The sequence below is a fragment of the Rhinopithecus roxellana genome, chromosome 12 (assembly GCF_007565055.1).
Source record: "Rhinopithecus roxellana isolate Shanxi Qingling chromosome 12, ASM756505v1, whole genome shotgun sequence".
NCBI classification, from domain to species: Eukaryota; Metazoa; Chordata; class Mammalia; order Primates; family Cercopithecidae; genus Rhinopithecus; species Rhinopithecus roxellana.
Window position 1 is genome coordinate 9,436,561 of NC_044560.1, and position 14,227 is coordinate 9,450,787.

Sequence of the window (14,227 nt, forward strand, 5' to 3'; positions counted from 1 at the left end):
AGTAAATGTATGCTCAAGTGCAAGGTTAAAGTCTGACCCAATCACTCCATCTTTAGTGAAAATCATCCAAAGTTATAACTGGGGAGTCTTAAATGTCAGACAGGATTCCAAGGTCTTTCCATTGATTCATCTCATTTGCTCCTCACAACTCTACAGATTACCATGTTGGTGTTATGAATTAAGGATGCTGAAGTTCAGATACATCAACTAATTTACCCAAGGTCATCCAGCTAGAAACCAATGGGGCAGGATTCAAACCCAGGTCTGACCCTCTCTGGAGTCAAGTCTTTTAAAAGCATTCATGCGTTCATTCGTCATTCCACCTGTGAATTCACTCCATATCTACTGAGTATCAGGTATTACCAAGCTAGGCTAACACAGCCAAGTAAAGGGAAGACAGGAGAGAATTTGTTACTGAGCTTTTCATTTTCTCCCAAGTTAATGGAAGAACTGTTTTTCCCTGCTCAACTGCTGGGACTGCAAGTTCCCTCTCATCTTGCCCACCAAGTCCCTCTCCCTATACCATCTCCAGAAGGCAAATGAAGCCCAACTCTTCCTGTCCCTCCCTGAGGAGGCAGCTGGGAATCAGGAGACTCAAGACACAGGAGGAAAATCAATGACACATCTTCCTGCCTTTCCCCAGCTCATCACACACTGCTCACGAGGCCAGCAGGAAAAGCAGCAGACAGGCTCTGGCCTGGGGGACCCAGGTCCCAGCTGTTCCTACTGTCGGCATTCCCAAGATGTCAGACCTAAAAAGGGTGCTTAGAAACCTCCAAACACTCACCCCCACCCCCATTTTATGGATGGAGATACCGAGGCCCTGGGAGGGATAGGCCCTGGGACAGAATCACTCAGGTCCCAAACACCCACCTTCACTGGGCCGAAAGCCCTCACATTAGAGCTACTCTAGGGTAATACTATGGTTTGAATATCTGTCCCCTTTGAAACACATGTTGAAATTTAATCCCCAATGTGGTAGTATTGAGGGGTGAGGCCTTGAGGAGGTGATTGGATCATGAGCGCTCTGCCTTCATGAATGGATTAATCCATTAAGGGGTTATCATGGGATGGGAACTAGTGACTTTATAAGAAGAGGAAGAGGGCCAGGTGTGGTGGCTCATGCCTGTAATCCCAATACTTTGGGAGGTCAAAGCAGGTGGATCACCTGAGGTCAGGAGTTTGAGACCAGCCTGGTCAACACGGTGAAACCCCACCTCTACTAAAAACACAAGAAATTGTCCAGGCATGGTGACAGACGCCTGTAATCCCAGCTACGAGGCTGAGGCAGGAGAATCACTTAAAACCGGGAGGCGGAGGTTGCAGTGAGCCGAGATCATGCCACTATAGTCCATCCTGGGCAACAAGAGCAAAACTCTATCTCAAAAAAAAAAAAAAAAAAAAAAAAAAAAAAAAAAGAACAAGACCTGAGCTAGCACATTTGCCATCTGCACACTCAGCCTCCTCACCATGTGATGACCTGCACCACCTCAGGACACCAGAGTCCCCACCAGCAAGAAGGCTCTCCCCAGATATACCCCCTTAACTTTGGATTTCCCAGCCTCCATAACTGTAAGAAATAAATTCCTTTTCTTTATAAATTACCTAGCTTCAGTTATTCTGTTATAAGCAACAGAAAATGGACTAATACAGGTAATGTCTTCAAAAGAGCCACTGTGAAAACCTATGTGTTACACGTAGAGGTGAGGCTGTGTTACACGTAGAGGTGAGATAAGTGACGGCAGAGGGGCCATGCACACAAGTTAGATACTTAGGATGGTGGAGGTGAGGCCCTAGGGCAGCAGGGAACCCTAGATGGGAGGGGAGCAAGATCTGGAAACAGGCTGGAAGAACACGTGGGGCCTGCAGAAGACAAATCCTGCTGCCCTCCCCAATTGGTAGTAAAACCCAGATCCCTGGATGCTGCAATAAGATGGGGGGATGGGCTGTCCACGGCTCCCAGTAATCATTCAGCGAAGGCACAGCTCACTACAGGTGCACAGATTATGTGCCCCTAGGCAAGTCCCTTCGCCTCTCTGGGCCTCAGTTTCCCTGTTTGTTAAAAGAGGGAGGGGAACTGGAAAACTCCTAAGGTTCCCTCCAGCTCTGAGGCTGTACATTAAATATCTTGCTTCCAGACCTGAGAGCATTCAAGGATGAGAGGGTGAAGGAGACTGCCTCCACCCCGCCCTTCCTTGCTGTGAGGTTGTGTCTGCTTTCCTGGAGACATGGACTCTTCCTCAGGCCAAAAAGCCCAGCTTTCAGGTGGCAGAGTCCAGCATGGGTGCACCTGGTCCAGGGATGGAGAAACCAGCTCCGGGAACCCAAACAGCCATCTCGAGCCTCCAGTAACCACCAACCAGGCAGAGTACCCAGCTTCAGTGCCAGAAGGTCCCACAGCCACCAGGACAACATCCCTCCAGGCTTTGGGACAGGAAGACATTACAACCACCATCAATCAGAAGTTTGGCCTTGGGGCCGGGGGCGGTGGCTCAAGCCTGTAATCCCAGCACTTTGGGAGGCGAGACGGGTGGATCACGAGGTCACGAGGTCAGGAGATCGAGACCATCCTGGCTAACACGGTGAAACCCCGTCTCTACTAAAAAATACAAAAAACTAGCCGGGCGTGGTGGCGGGCGCCTGTAGTCCCAGCTACTCGGGAGGCTGAGGCAGGAGAATGGCGTGAACCCGGGAGGCGGAGCTTGCAGCTGAAGTGAGCTGAGATCCGGCAACTGCACTCCAGCCCGGGCGGCAGAGCAAGACTCTATCTCAAAAAAAAAAAAAAAAAGAAGTTTGGCATTGGGTAGCAAATCATGCATGAGCTTCTGGGCTGACCTCTCTGGCCAGCCAGCATCTGCCTCTCACTAGCTGGGCAAGTGACTTTACCTCTCAGGGCCTTCATTTGCCCATACGGAAAATCACCATACCTACCTCACTCATGTTCACACCAAGAAATGTGCTTGGCCCAGTGTGGCTCAGCAGAGGGTCCCAGGAGGCCCCTGCACAGCTGGCTTTGAATCCATCTTTATGGAGTGGGGTGGGAGGGGCAGACAGTTCCCTGGATTTTATTAAGCTGCGATTCCCAGCCCAGAGAACTTTCAGGGTGACACCAGCAAGGCCTAGGAGTCGGCAGACACTACCCACAGTACCAATAATAAAATTAAATTCATCAGTGTTCTCAAGTTAGCCCCTCTCCTAACCACGACTGCCTAGAGTGGGGCAGTACTAATGCATGGGGCGTGGATGGTCCCGGCAACCGGGGTGAGGGGTGAGGGCCTCCACCAGGCAGGAGGCAGAAGCCAGCGTGGCAGGCTCCCGCTCCCTTCTGGGTCTTTCCAGCCTCCAGCTGGCTTCTGGCTTTGCTGGACTATATCTTATGTCCCTCTTCATCTGTTTCTCTGTCTCAATAGGTCGCCCACCCCTGGCTTTGTCCGGTCTCTCCACGCTCCTCCAGGGTCTCTCAGTCTGTTTTCCCCCTGCCCTCACCCCTCCTTCCTCCAAGGAGCACCCTCCCCAACCTCCTCCTACAAACCCCGCAAAGCCACAGCTGTCCTTAACCCAAAGTCCTGCCAATTAAACCGCTCCCTCCGGCTCTGGCTGCGGCTGCTGACGTCGGGAGATCCGGGCGAGGCGAGGCCCCCGCCTACGCGGGTGGGGTTGGGAGAGGCGACGGCCCCCTCCCCGGGCCCCGCGGTCGTCGGTCAGTCAGCGGGCGGCCACACGAGCCCGCACCAGACCCAAGAGCCACCCGTCGGTCCTCGCTCCCGCCAGGCCTCGCATTCCTGGTCCCCCACCTTCTGCCCAGACCCTGCCCACGCTTCCCGCGCCAGCCCTAGGTCCCAAGGTCCCCAACTTGGGCGAAGATCCCGCCTGGGCTCCCCGCATCTTCCCTTGGTCCCACGGTCCCCAACTTGGCGCCAAGACCCCGCCTGGGCTCCCAGCATTGCCCCTCGTGCTCGGGGTCGCCCGCCCCACGCCCAGTCAGCAAATGTAGCCCAGGCTCTGCCTCTAGCGCTGCAGGTCCGCAACCCCCACCCCGAGTTCCCCGCGTCCCAGCGTCCCCAGTGCGCTCCCAGCACCCTCCGCGCCCAGACAGCGCACGCCCCGCGGACGCCGCGCCGCGACCCCGCTGGGTCCCCCGCCCTCCCGGCAGCCTCCGCGCCCCCGGTCCTCGGTTTCCCCGCTCCGAGCGTCGTTGGCTCTGCCGCCACGAAGGCGTCGCCGTGGGAACCGGGAGAGGGCACATTAAGATCAATTAGCCTGCGCACACTTGGCAGCGATACCTTGATAAATAATAGTCTGAAAGTCATGTAAATAAATATTAGAGCGCATTACGAGGGCAGGAGGCGCGGCACTGGGCCCGCGAGCTGGGGGCGAGACACCGCCGTCGCTGGGGATTGACACGTGCAGGCGGGGGCCCGAGATCCCCGCGCCCTGGTGGCCTGCGACCCGCTGCCAGGGGCCCGGCAGTGAGGGGTGGAGGGAGAGGCCCGGGGAAGGAGCCCCAGGGAGACAGAGAAAGCCACAGAAGGAAATAGGGAGAGGGGAGGGGGAAGAGAGAGAAGGAGGGAGCTGGGGAAGGGGGTGTGAGGACAAAGGGTGTGAGGACGCAGCAGGGAAGTGGAAGAAGCAATATTTGGTCCCCTAGGGCTCTAGGAGATTCCTCCCTTCTCCTGGCCAGGTTTCTTTTCCTTGGCCCGGGCTCTCCTTCTCCTCTGCCTTTCTGAATGCCCCTTCCCAGTCTCCTTTGCTGGTCCCCCTACATCTCCCCATTCTCACCGCTGGAGGCGCCAGGCTCAGACCTTGAATCTCGTGGCTCCTAGCCTCACCCATTCACTAGATGAGCACAGCCCGCCTAGATGCTTCCCAGTCATCCAGGTGTCAAGGGCTCCCACCTGCAGACCTCCAGCCAGACCCGTCTCCTCTGACCCACAGGCTGACAGGTCCCTTGGACGTGGGACCTCAACTGGCAGGACACAGAAGCCCTGCCCTCCCCTCTAGAACCTGTTTCACCCATGCGGTGCCCCAGCTCAGGAAACGGCTCTAGTTTTCCACCTGTGGAGGAAAAACCTTCGTGCCATTCTTGACACTTCTCTCTGACACCTCCTTTGTAGCCCCTCAGAGAGTCCTGCCATGTCCACCTTGAATGTGTTTCCAGATTCCTCCCACTGCCACCTGCTCCGCGTTGCCGCTTAGCCCAAGCCCCACCCTCTCTCACTGGGACTGCGGCTACAACTCCTCCTCCCTGGGCTCCTGCCCCCGTTAACCTCCACCATCGCTGTGGACAGAGTGGAGGCTATAAAAGTACAAGTCACCGGAGTAGCTGGGACTACAGGCACATGCCACAACGCCCGGCTAATTTTCTGTATTTTTAGTAGAGATGGGGTTTCACTATGTTAGCCAAGATGGTCTCGATCTCCTGACCTCGTGATCTGACCGCCTCAGCCTCCCAAAGTCCTGGGATTACAGGCGTGAGCCACTGCGTCCGGCCAAGGCAGAAGAATCGCTTGAACCCGGGAGGCGGAGGTTGCAGTGAGCTGAGATCCCACCACTGTGCTCCAGCCTGGGCCACAGAGCGACACTCCGATTTAAAGAACAAAAGAAAGAAAGTGCTCACCTCTCTGCTCAGAAGTTTGCTTCAGAGGAAAAGCCAAAGTTTTTAAACTCCCCCACCAGGCTCTACCATCTGCCCTCCACCCCTTCCTGGCAGCTCCGACCTCCTCACCCACCTCTCTCCCCCTCGCTTCTCTGCTCCAGCCACCAGGACACCCTCCCTGCTCCTCAAATGCACCAGACCTGCTTGCACCTTTGGGTTTTGGCACCGACTGGCTCCTCTTCCTGGAACATTCCCCAGATGTCATCCTAGTTTAGCCTATCTCCTTCCAAGTCTTTGTTCAAATGCCCCATTCTCCATTTGGCCATCCTATTAAAACTGAATTTCTCCTCCAGCCCAAGAAAACCTCCTCCTTGACATTCCGCTTTCTGTTCCTTCATAGAACTCAACCCTTTCTAATACCCTGCATCATTTACTGATTTTGTTCATTCTCTGTCTCTCCCAAGTAGACAGTAAGCTCCATGAAAGCACGGATTTTTGCCATTTTTTCCCTTCACTGTTGTATCCCCAGTACTAGAAATAGTGCCAGGAACATAAAAGAGATTCAGTAAATATTTGAAGGAAGAAAAGTGGATAGGAGGCTGGAGGGAAGGAAGGGGGAAAGGAGGAGAGAAAGAGAGCCTGGAAGGAGGGAATTGCTTGGGCAAAGGCAGGGCAACCTGGGCAACCATCACTGGGAAGGGAGTACTTGGAAGGACGCTGCTTGCTTGGCGCTTGGGGTAGCCCCAGGGCTGGCATTTGTGAGCGATTCCTTCACCAGCCAGTACCCAGGCTGAAGGGGCACCAGGTTGGGGATCTCAGATGCAGCAGCCCCACCCCAGCCAACACCTCCACCCCCAAACCCATGGAAGGGAGCACCAGCTCCACCTCAGGCCCCAGCTGGGTGTTGGATGCCAGTGCTGAGGGCGGCACTGCATGGGTAGGCCCCTGGTAACAGCCACAGTAATTACTGGTTGTATGCGATTAGGGGATAATTAGGCTTAATAAGTCCAAAAGTAATTACCACACAGGCTGCTTGCTGCTTTGGAAAACAGGGGCCCCCAGTGAGCGGGAGCCAGATAATTGAGAAGGGGGAGAGTGGGCATTATGGGCAATGGGGTGCTGGGCCATTCCTCTGGCAGATGCCCGAGTCCTCCCTGCCTCATCCCCACCAGGGCTTGCTCACCTCCAGTGATGAGGAGCTCACTGTTGCGCAGACAGCTCCTTGCATCACTGGAAGTCTGCGTATACAATATTGCATACAATTTAGGCTATTGCTATTCCTGACAATAGTGTAGCCTCTTCACTTTCTTACTCAACATCTTAGCATGTGAATAAACACAGACCTAAAGTATCGTTCATAAAAGAAGCAAAGTGTATCCTCCTAGGTATCACCACGGATAGTCCTATTAGTCCTATTGACTCACCACAACACCGACGTAGAGCTTCTCGTTAGTGCCACTGAGTTCCTAACTCTTTAGCTGTACTGCTACTCCTTGGGGGCCCCACAGAACCAATCTAATCCACTTTTCCAGAAATGAATCCATGTCTCCTTGAATCTTTCTTTCTTTAGACAGAAGCCAGTGGCTGGACACATTGCACCCTGCCAAGGAAGTCTTGTGATGCAATAAAAAGGGTGCCCTGATCCTGCTGCCAACTAACCTTATGGCCTTGGGCAAAGTCGCTTGACCCCTTTGGGCCTCCATCTTCTTGTCTGTGCAAAGGGGGCAGGGGCACCCCAGCTTTGCTCTCTCAGGCCAACCCTAAGCCCCAAGCAGCCCCAGGTCCATACTGGCCAAGGGCTTCCATGCTAGAGGCTGGGGAAAACTCAGTGACCTTTTCCAACCTTGGAATGGTTTCCTTTCTTTCTCACTGGACTGCCCTTTAGAGTTACCTCGGGAAGAGGCCTGAGAAAGAGCAGCGATCAATGCTCTGATCTAGACATACATCCCTGTCCTTCCATGACCTCAGACATCTGCCTTCATCTTCATTCTTAGAACTCAATTTCTACTCCATCAGGGGAGTGGAAGTTTGCAGGGCTCCAAGAATATCACAATAAGATGTAAATGCTTTCTAAAGTTTGCCATCATCACTTGGGTAGAGATCCATTTGTATGACTGTAATAAGCTACGATGGTTTATAGGATGATACTTTATATCCATTTTCTTACTTGATCTCTACCTCAACCCTGTTGAGGCATGTGTAGTGCTATCTGTATTTTACACATTAGGCAACTGAGGCCCAGTAACTAGGAAAGAAAAAAAAAAACTTGTCCAAAGTCAGATGGCTAGCAAAAAGCAGACCCAGGATTTGAACCCAGGTCCGATTCCAAATCTTGTGCTTATAACCACGACTATATACTTCCTTGTGGCCTCAGAGCTACCTGCTCTAGCATCTGGGACATCAGATAAGAGGAAGAGACAGGATGCAACGGTAGAATCCACCCTCCTCCCCAGTATTAGAGCCCAAGGGCCTCGTCACAGGCTAATGAAAGTCTCTGGCCCCATCTCGCTGGCATCTTTCTTGGCTGGACGCCCAATGTAACTGTTTCTCCATCAAGGAGGATTTTCCTGAGGATCCCAGGGGGAAACAGAAGTGCCTGAAAGAACAAATACCACAACAGAAGCTTCTCATCTCTGCCTGGAGCAGTGCAACATGGAGACAGAACATGCGAACATAATTAAGACCATTCTAGCCCTGTAAACCACAAGGCCTGCAGGCCAAAAGAAGGAATAGAGTGGGAATGGCCTCACTTAGCTCCTATGGACTCCAGAGGACCACAAATATGGATTCACTAGGAATATGCATCCTAAAGTCCCCAGAGTAGAAAAAAATTGCTACTGCCATAAAAATAATAGAACTGTCAACAGGCCATAAAATCTGCTCCATTAATAGGAAAAATATATCATGGAGTTTTCTTTCCTGCAAGAGTATCAACATTACAATTTTTTTCAGAAAATCAGAAAATAATATCACTGACAAACAATGATCCATGAGAGAGGTGGACCAGGGTTGGGTTACATAAATGCTCCGCAAGGTAGTGGGGTCCCAAAGCACTGCCCCCCAGGAGATTTTCAAACATATGGAAGGCAGGTGCCCACTCCAGGGGATTCTGATCCAACAGGTGAGATGCAAGACCTTGAAATCACAGAATTAAGTGGACCCCCCCCCCCCCCCCCACTCCCACAGGAGATTCTGCAGCAGCCCTTCTAGTCCATGCCGGGGTTGGAGACCACTGCCCAGGTGCCCATCCATGTTTCAGCACCAGGGACAGGGCACACAAGTCATCTCTCAAAAGTATTATGCTCAGTCACTCTGCTTATGTGGAGAGCTGTATTTAAAAAAATGCCTTAGCTCTCTTACTTTTTTTTTTTTTTTTTTTTTTTTTTTTTTTTTTTTTTTTTTTTGGTGGGTGGGAAACTGAAGATATCTCGCCTCCTCCCTCTCTCTGATTGGGAGAAAAGCATGTGCTCTGGGGTGAGCACTGCAGCCCAGGTCCTGAAAGGCATGAAAAGTCAACCAAGGAGGGAGCAGATGAGGAGGGACCGTCCCCCAGCAGCAACAACACAAAGACCTCCTGCCTTTATTTGATAATGAGGAAGAGGAGGGAGATGGAAAGGTCTAGGCTTGGAAATCCAGTGTAATCATCTTGAGTCTCACCCTAACTGGCTGTGTGGCCTTGGGCAAGCCTTTTCTCCTCTCGGGGCCTACCCACACACTTCCTGGGCCCTGTGGCTGGGGAGGGTAAAGCTGGCATTTGACCCTACGTCTTCCTGATGACTCAGATAATGCTTTCTCACTCTACCTCACTCAACATGGTCTCCAGTGAATAATCCCAAATCAGCAGTTCTCAAACTGTGATCCACTCAAAAAGTGAGAGTGTCCTCAGAGACAGATTTTGTGCATAAAAGAAGATATTGGGAGTACTATAGTAAAAAAAAAAAAAAGTTTGAGGATTACTAAAGTAAACAGAGTCTTACAGGTCTTTTTGCTGTAGGACTTCCTGACCCTCTAATGTGCTCTCATGTTATTTCCAAGATGGCAGCCAAGAAGTATTCAGCGTTTTCCAAACTTCCTTTCATGCAATACTTCTAGGAATCACTGACACTTACAGAGCACTTATTAAGTGCCAGGCACTGTCCTAAGATCTTTCCATTTTAAGGCATTTAATCTTCACAACAACTTATGAAGCAGGTAGTAGTATTATTATTATTACCATTTGCAGAAAGGGAAACTGAGGTACAGAAGGACTTAAGCCCTTGCCCAATGTCACATAACTGTCGTGCTGCAGAGCAAGGATTTAAACCCAGGCAGATGGGCTTGAGTCTGTGCTTTTAACTGTATCATGGAACCACCTCTCCCAACTTAAAGGCCTGGAGTTTATTAAGTCACAGTTTGGGAAATGCTATTGTACATGCATGTCTACTTAATTTTGGAAATTTTCAACAATAGATTTTTAAAACTTTTTCTTTGATTTTGGCTGATGTTTAGATACCCTGAGCAAATAGTAGCAGGCCCAGATGATGGCAGGGAGGCGGGGGGGGGGGGGGCCAGTGTGGTTTGTTTTATTTGCTTGTTTATTTATACTTGAGACTGGCTTTTCTCGACGTGAGGCAAAGAAGCTACATTTCTTTTTATTGATATGGAGTAATTTACATATTTCTGGGGTACATGTGATATTGTGATTCATGTATACAATATGCAGTGATCAGATCAGGGTGACTGGGATGCATTTCTAATGCCCTGGTTGGGGACAGGAAAAAGGAGGGAAGAGGGCATAGCTGCAGGAAGGAGGGAAGAAGAGAGGAAGTAAAAGAGAAGACAAGAGGGACAGAGAAGGAAGAATCATGGCAAGAGAGGAAGAAGAAAAGGCCCAGAGGATGAAGAGAGGTGAGAGACTGGCCTAGGGAGAAGGGAAGTAGAGAAAGAGAGAAAAGACAAGAGAACAGGAAAAAGGCCGAGGAAAGAGGCAAGTGAAGACCGTCCCAGCCTCAGCTTCAGTACTCTGGGGTCTTCTCTCCTGTCCCCTGGTCTCTGCTCTCCCAGCCAAGAGCAGCTGCAAGGAGAGGAGGTGAGGTATCCCCTGTCAGGGCAGAGGCTCTGCAGGCTCCTGGGGGGACAGGTTTGGGGGCTGGTCCTGCCTGCGAGCCCAGGACTGTGTCTTGAGAGTCCTTTCCATTGCCTGCATCCCATTCTGGCCCAGCCACCTCTCCAGTCACTTTTCTGTGCTGTTTCCCCAGAACAAATCAGCACCTGTCACCAGCCACCAGGAGCCTCCACTCTCTTGTTCTCCCCCTGGAACTTCAAAAACGCTTGACACGGTTTCTCTGCAGTGATTCCTCCCCTCTTAGGTGGCTCAGTCTGCTCCGGGACTCAGCTGTACCTCTCATCTTCCAGTCTTAAAAAAAAAAAAAAAAAAAAAGTGAAACATGGATCCTGCTTCTCTTTGCACAGGGAACATCAGCACCAAATTGGAGCACTGTTGGTGACAGTCCACGCTCTGGGCTCAGCCCTGAGGCTTCCTTGAGGGCATCAGGGTGATGTCACTGCACTGGCATGAGCTTAGTGGACTCCAGCCCCATTCCAGTCAGCACCCCCATCCCAGCCTCAGGACCCTCATAGTCCAAGCCCTCACTCCCAGCACCTCTAGCAGGAAATTTGGAGCCAGTGTTGCCATGGCAACCATGATACCAGCAATTGTTCTTCATTATGCTTGGGGATAGAATTATATGATCCGGAATCAAAAAAATGCAAGGCAGCTAACACAGTGTAGGGAGCCATGGAGTCAGAGAGCCTCCATCTGCTCTCAGCAGAGTTACTCTCAGGCAGATTAAACAAGTCACCTGTCCTTACTGGGACTCAGTCACTGCACCTGTCAAATGGTACACCTGTGTGCATATGAGGAGGGTTGAATAAGATTATCCCCAAGTTCTCTGAATCCGCGGCTGCCTCCAGGAACCCAGTAGCAAGGTGAATGTATGAAGGGCCCCTCAACACACACCCACAGTGCTTATAAGAGGGTAAAGAAATAGTCAGAAGGTAAAAAAGGTATCATCAAAAGTTCTGATGTTGGTCTAACTTAGGCCAGTTAGTCCAAAGGAAGGCAGGCTTCCTGAATGAGCTGGTGTCTCTTAGAAAAAAAAGCACCCTTCTTGGGGGTGACTGCCAGGATTCCTTGATCCTCTTCCAATCCACCCATTCCCCAAAGCAGCCCTGCCTTTGACCCAATCATTCCCCTTCCAGAAATCTCCTGAATGCTCAGGCTTGAAACACAGAAAAAGCCTGAACGCAAAGAAACACATAGCAGTCTTGTTTATAACAGTGAAACTTTGGAGTCCCTCCAAATGTCCAGGTATAGGGGAATGGTTAAGGAAATTAGGGACGCATATCCCCAACCAGAATACTATTACAGCCAATAAAAATTATACTTGCCAAAAGTTGTATTCTCCTAGGACAATGCTTCTGCTCTAATGTTAAGTAGGAATAATAAGAAGCCACATGGTGCCTGCTGTGGTTTTTTTTTTTAAGGGCATAGAGGAAACAATGCTGGGTTTGGGGCAAAGTCTATTTTCTTTTTTGAACTCTACTTCTCTACATTTCTACAGCTAGCATGTATTATTATATTCCAGAAAAATTAGTAAGCCGTTTCTAAACGGGAGGTAGACAGGAAGGCAACAGGGCTTGGCTCTTCTTGGTTCAGATTGGGACTCTGACATTCTACAGCTATGGGCTTAAGGATTTCCAACCCCTCCAAGCTGTGGTTTCCTCACATGGAGATGACAATGACACCTATGCCAGAAGGCTGGTGTGAGGATGGAATGAAACAAGGTCCCTGGAGCCCCGAGTACATGGTAGAGAACTGGCACATAGTAGGTGCACACAAAAAGCAGCTATTGGCTGGGTTCTCAGTGGCTGTCATCTCAGACTGAAGCTGGCTGGGCTCTGGCAGCCTTTCTGAATCTTGGCCTCTGCCTCTCAGCCTGCAGAGTGTTGACTCCTCCATGCTCTCTCAGCCCTGTCTCCAGTCCCATCTGGAAAGCCTACCCGCTCCCCTACCAGCCCAAGTCCATCCCCAGATACAAGCCTTCCTGGATCATGCTCAAGGAATTGCCCACGAGGTTGTTCCAGAAGGCCAAGTGGAACTGGGGCTCCCCTAGCTGCAGCACAGGCTGAACCACCTCCCAGCCCCTTCCAGCATCCTTCGAGTCTGCCCCACCACATTCAAACCAAGGGTTCTCTGATCCCAATTGCTCAAAAAGAAATTCTCTAGCTCCAGGGGCTGTGCCCTTTTCGAAGCCTGTGCTACATTTCCTGGACCCTCTGGGGAAGACATAGCTGTGACCTTAGGAGAGAAGCAGCCAGGGCTGACTCAGCCTCTGCAGCAGAGCCTGGGGGAGAGGAACATCTTTCGATGAATCAGCCCCACCATGCCTAGTGACAGACGTGCTTTACCTCTGATCATTCCACCATTTTGGCACCTAACAAGCAGGGAGAGGCGGAGTGGAGCAGGCAAGAGAACAATGAATATTTTGTGGGAGCTGGAGGCAACTGAGGACCTCTGTGGAGTGACAGGCAGACAGAAGCAGGCAGGACAGGGGGGTAAGTAAGTTGCATAGCTGGGACTTGAGACATCGGCATGGCGGGAGGGACCCTTGGAGGGCCCACTTCCTTCTCTGCCTTTTCTCTCTCATTTCTTTTCTTTTTACCTTCTGTTTTCTCCCCCTCCCTTGCTTTCTTCTCCTTTTCCTTCATTTTGTCTTTTTCCTTCCTCCATGTTTTCTTCATTCCTTTCTCTACCCATTAATTCATTTCTATTTTCGAGTGCTTCTTTCAAGTGTATTCAACTGATATTCAACTGATGTATTCAACTGATATTCCTCCTGCTGAGTCCTGTGCTGGGGACATTGGGACGAAAACGACACAACCCTGGTCCACACACACTGACCATTACAGACCTCACCACTCGAACAGTATGGAGGCTCAGAGAACCCAGGATAGACCAACGCTCTGAGGGTGTCTGGGAAGGCTTCCTGGAAGAGGTGCCTGCCATGTAGAAGGAAGAGACCCTGGCCCAGCAGGCAAGGCAGGGTGAGCATCTAGGCAGAGAACAGTGTGTGCAAAGCATGGCAGAGGAACTGGGCATGGAGTGGCCAGAGGTGAAACTGTGGCCAGATGGCAAGGGGCTGATATGCCAGATGGCAGATATGCCGCTTGTTGACTTACTTCTGGACCAAGCACTTTAATAAGTATCTCCCTTTTACAGACAGGGAAACTGAGGCTTGGAGAGTTATGTGACAGGCCTAGCATCACTCAGCCAGTAAGTTGCATAGCTGGGACTTGAATCCAGATCAAGGTGGCTCTAATAGCCATGATCTTGCCCCTTGACCACAATAAACCTCAGCTCAGGGGTTTGAAGAGGTGTAGACCACTGCCGACAGACAGGTGGCCAATGAAGCAGACTTCCGCAGTCTTCGGACACATGAGGCACTTTTCTGCTACCCACAGAGGCAAGGGGCACCTGTCCTATGGGTAGGAGGCTTCGCAGCACACTATGCCACTGGGGAAATCTGTGGCATTGTGCTGGGCCTGTCTGGGAAATGATCCTGAATGATTTGAAGGACAGCACTCTCTCCG

At 51.2% G+C, this 14,227-nt stretch overlaps 1 long non-coding RNA gene across 1 annotated transcript in view; it reads right to left on the reverse strand.

Annotated features, from left to right (window-relative positions):
• LOC104665048 overlaps nt 1–14,227 on the reverse strand; it is a 47,064-nt gene that overhangs the window by 1,986 nt on the left and 30,851 nt on the right. The window contains exon 2 of the long non-coding RNA XR_004052233.1: nt 10,847–10,991. This is a non-coding gene — a long non-coding RNA (uncharacterized LOC104665048). The remainder of the gene's footprint in view (nt 1–10,846; nt 10,992–14,227) is intronic.